The following is a 5,424-nucleotide window of genomic DNA, read 5'->3' on the forward strand; positions in this document are numbered from 1 at the left end:
GGAGTGTTGGGTCGTGCAACATGTATAAATTTACTCTTGATTACACTATCTTTTTCCTCCTTTTTATGCATTTGTGCCATGATGTAATAAGGTTTTGATAGAATTTCTATAAAAAGTGAACGAAACTACTTTTGATGTGATTTGGCTGTCAAAACTAACTTTCATTGCTTTTTATGCAGAGATTAGCAAATGGGACAACTGTTGTTCAAACTATTGAACATCAAAGGCTAAACAAGGAGAAAAGAGCGCGTCTTGTGCGGTCAAATTGAGAAGCGAATTAGGAGGATCAACGCAAGATGGAAGATTGTCTGATAATAGTATTTAGTTGTGAATTCCTCAGGATCTCCTGATCCTGAGGAATCGCATTTATCTCTTTTCCTCTTTGACTATAAGAGGGGAAAAATGAATAGAGTAGAACAATTATTTCTTCTTTTACTTCAACTGTAATTTTAAGAGAAAATGTTATTCTGAAGAGTACATCATGTTGTAATGACATTTGGATGTGATGAATAATATATAATTCGCATTATTGTTCATTCGTGATATTCTGAAGTAATTAAGCAGTAATCACTGCCGCTTGGGCCCGGTCACTGGTGGATTTCACTATTGTTCCCTATTTTATAGTTTTACCTTTCTTTTACTGCAAGTTTAATTACCCTACTTTATAGCTTTACGATTGATTTACTTTCACTAGTGTTGAGTTTGTGTATTCATTGCATTAATTCTTATTTCTATTGATTGGCTTCATTTATTTATGTCGTAGATTGATTTAATTATTCGATAAGAATTGTTTCTTGTTAATTGAAATCCAGAGTGTTATTGGTTAGATCAGGTGTATTACTTTTATGCAGAAGTTTAGATTCAGCTGAAAGAGCTTTGTTATCGCTACAGTGCACTCGGTTGATGTATTTGTAATTAGAACTTCTTGATTAAGATTGAGTTTTGGTTTTGATTAAGATTGAGTTTTGGTGCTTGAATAGGTTAATTTCCTTGAAGTTACAAGTTGGTAGTTTATGGTTTGATCCATTTACTCTTGTATTGAAATCAATAAGTTATTTTAAAGCATTACTCTCTGTAGATTCAACGATTTTCATCACTTGCACATATTGTGTACACTCTTGAAACAAAAAGACTTACCCAGGTTGATAATTAATGTGAGGCATTTAGGAGTTCTAAAAGACACCTTATATGTGCCCAACATTTTGGCGTCATTGCCGGGCAGAGTGTTTCCATTTCATAGAAGGTGATGTATGTTTGATAATTGTTTGCGTGAAAGAAGGGCATTAAAAACAGAAGGTAAGAACCTGCGTACAAGCAAGTAAAGTGCTTTCTCCCTTGCCCACTTTTTAGTACAATTGCGTAGGGATTGAAGTAGAAATAGATGTTTGATGTTTGTTTGCTGTGAAAGAATTGGGTATGAAAAATGGAAGGTAAGAACCTGTGTACGAGTAAGTAAAGTGCTTGCTCCTTTGCCCAATTTTTAGCAAAATTGCATAAGAATTAAAGTAGAAATAAATGTTTGAATTTTTGTATGAATGACTAAGAAGAAAAGAGTAGAGAAAGATATAATTCCTCTACCCAGATCTAAAAAATCTAAGGGATCGGTGCCCCTTGGATGATCAACCTTCATTGACAAAATCATTAGGAAAGTTGTGTCTCAGTCATTAGTAGGACCCCGAACCATTACTACAAGAAATCCTATTATAACCCTTCAGGCCACAGGATCACCATCTGTAGCTGACGCTGAGATTCACAGTAAGACTAAAGGGTCTGAACAGAGTTTTCAAAACACTGAAAACTTACAGCCTAACCCTTTACAAGAAGGGAATTCTTGCAACCTCCATGAAGGAGAAGGAGAAACAGGTAGTGCTGAAAAGATTAAATCATCAGAACCCAAATCTCCTGAAGTAGTAGTTGAACAGAGGACACCCAGTATTCTAGACCAAGGTAGTGTTGTTAAAATCATTCTAAAAGTCTCTTTTGAATCCCCCAGGAACAAATCTCTAGCTTTGGAAATCCTTGAAGAATATTGGCATATTTTTTATCAAATGGCTAATAATCAGCAACAACCTCAAACCTCTACATTACAATACCCTATTGTTGATACAATTGTCAATGCTCCCATGAAAGCTATTCCATTACAGAATATTCCTACCTTTCATGGGCTAATTTTAGAGGATCCCGGTGCATTTCTTTTCGAATTTGATGTTTTATGTAGGGGATATGATTACACTACCGACCTCCAGAAGCTAAAGATGTTCCCCTCTACACTGAAGGGAGCAGATCTGCATTGGTTTATGGGGCTTGGTGGAGGTACTATTAATGAATGGGACCAAATGAAAACAGCCTTTCTAAAAAAATACCAAGATTATTGCTGAACTAGAGAACTGAAGGATGAAATCTTTCAAATGGTAGCTGACTAATGAGACTCTTGAAGAATATGTAGAACGTTTTAAATATAATCTGCAAAGATCTCCTTATGCAAATTTTCCTCCTGTAGTTCTTAAAACTACGATGGTCAAAGGTATGAAATACAAATGGGTAGAAACACTAAATTTAATGGGGAAGGGTGATATTTATCAAGAGGATTATGACAATATTATACAATTTTGCATCAGGTGTTCCAGAGGTAGTACAAGGCTGAAACCAACCGGACGTGATGCGGTCACCAGAGACAGCAAAGTGTCAAGAGGGAGCATTACAAGAGTTGAAATCGGTAATCTACTGGAAGATTTGAAGACTGATATCTTGGGGACCCTGATGACACAATTGGATATCATGCACACCAAACAAAAGCAGGCCGAAGCAGAATAGAATCTAGCTATTTTCTGTCCATGTTGCAGAAAGAAACATAATCATAGAGAATGTTCGTTAGATATGACACAAACATGTGCCATTTGCACTAAGGATAATGCTACTGAAAGTTTTCCATTGCTTCCTGGATTAAAAGAAGTTTTCAAGGAAACAGAAGAGGAAGTGGAACCAGTATATCTGTTGAACCAGTGCCGTCAATGGAAAACACGTCTGACAGGTATGCCTACAGAACCATCTTCGTTCTTTCCTTCTTCATAATTTAATTCTCAGCAATATTTATGAGCAGCATGGAAAAACCATCCACCTTTCTCTACTTGGCCACCTCAAGCATTTTCTATGCCACCTTGGGCCAACCAATCAAATCCAAATAATAATTGTCCAAATTCCTCTTACCCTCCACCCTTCTGGCAGAACACCCCCTATTCCTCTCAATGGTCTCCTTCTAGCTCACAAAATCAAAACTGGCAACCAAACTGGAAACAATCCACAAAACAGCCTATGGGAATAGTTCCTCCGCCTCAACCAAACTTACCAGCACCTTACACGTTGCAGCAAAATCCTCAACCTAATATATGCCCGCAACTCCTAGCTCAACCCAACCCAAATCCTAACAACAGACTGATCTAGTCAGTACAAATTATTGAGAGTCTGGACCCTGAAGTTGAGTTGAGAGAATGTAATGAACTTAAGTTAAGATCTGGACACGTAATTGCTCTAGATGAGGACAAAAATATGCAACCTAAAGTTAAAGAAATGCATCTGAATAAGCCTTCGACTGTAGATGACCAAAAAATAAAACAGGGAGGAGATACAGTCAAGCAGAAAGATCCTGAGAAAATTATAATTACTTCTCCCTCGTTCCCAGAAAGATTGATAATACCTCAACCAATTGAATATCCTGACTTTGATCTTCTGGGTGAACTCAAAAATCTCTGTATAAAAATACCCCTCCTCCAGGCCATTCAAGACATTCTGATATATGCTAAAACCATTAAATAATTGTGTGCAAAGAAGTCTGTGAGGAAAACAAAAATAACACCAACTGTCCCTATCGTTGGAACTTTGTCTGATTTATTACTAGGCAAAAAGACACTTGTAAAATATGAAGACCTGGGGAATCCAATTGTCACAGTCCAAATAAATGGTCGCTCTTTTCCCAATGCTTTAGTTGACTTAGGGGCAGCCATTAACATTCTTACAACAAAAATTTGTGAAGTGCTTGGTATCACAGCCCTAGAACCAACCACTACCTTACTGGAACTAGCTGACCGTTCAGACATTAGGCCAGAAGGAACATTACAAGATGTGATGGTTTCTGTGGACTGTTGGGAATATCCGGTAGATTTTTTTATTATTAACCCCAGATATCGGCTAGATGGACATCCTTAATACTAGGAAGGCCTTGGCTAGCAACAGTCGATGCTTATATAGGCTGACGAACAGGCAGTATGACCATAACAAGAGGGAATGATGTAAAGAATCTAGCTTTATACCCTCCTACTCAACCAAGCCTAACCATTGTAAAAATGAAGAAACAACCAGTAGCATATTTAAAAGAAAATTTTCATTGACCATTGACTGTGGGAGATGCACTTGAGTTCAAAAACCAAACAGAAGATGATGTCATTAACACCTTTATCAATCACCCTGTTGCAGTGTCTAATTTGAGATGTCACATGATTGAAGCAATCCTTGACAATGAGATTGAAGAAGATTCCTTGAGAGACATTAATGACCAACCGATACCAACAACCACTGTCTATAATAGCAAGCCTATTGAAATCGAGCAAGGGAAAATCTTGAACATTAACAGTAATCTGAGTAATGACCAGCAACAAAAACTTATCCAAGTCCTTAGGAAATATAAAGGGGCTTTTGCATGGGACTACCCAGACATGAAAGGGATTGACCCTCAATTATGCATGCACCACATCTACACTGAAAAGGATGCAAGACCCATTCAATAGCTACAGCGTAGATTAAATCCTCATCTAAAGGATATTGTGAAAGAAGAGCTTCAAAAACTGTTAGATGTGAATTTTATTTATCCTATATCTGACAGTAAATGGGTTTCTCCATTAGTAGTTGTCCCCAAAAAGAATGGAAAATGGTGGATATAAGTTGACTATAGAGAGCTCAACAAAACAACGTAAAAATACCATTTTCCCCTTCCATTTATCGACCAAGTCCTTGATACACTAGCAGGAAAGGAATTCTTCTCTTTCCTGGTTGGCTTCAATGGCTAAAACCAAATTCAAATTACCCCTGAAGACCAGTATAAAACTACTTTCACCTACCCCTGGGGAACATTTGCTTACAAGGTATTGCCTTTCGAATTGTGCAATTCACCTGCTACATTCCAAAGAGCCATACTCAGTATTTTTGCAGACTTGATAGATGAAGGAATGGAGGTGTACATGGATGATTTCACACCCTATGGAGATGACTTTGATCAAGCATTACAGACATTGGAGAAAGTTCTAGAACGATGTTTGCTACTAGGTTATGCTTAAGTCATGAGAAATTTCTTGTGATGATGACAGAAGGCCTAATTATAGGTCATTACATTTCAGCAGCTAGAATTTAGGTAGATCCAACAAAGATACAGGT

The sequence above is a fragment of the Pinus tabuliformis genome, chromosome Q (assembly GCF_031772625.1).
Source record: "Pinus tabuliformis cultivar Carrire ecotype Pingquan chromosome Q, CPIR1, whole genome shotgun sequence".
NCBI lineage: Eukaryota > Viridiplantae > Streptophyta > Pinopsida > Pinales > Pinaceae > Pinus > Pinus tabuliformis.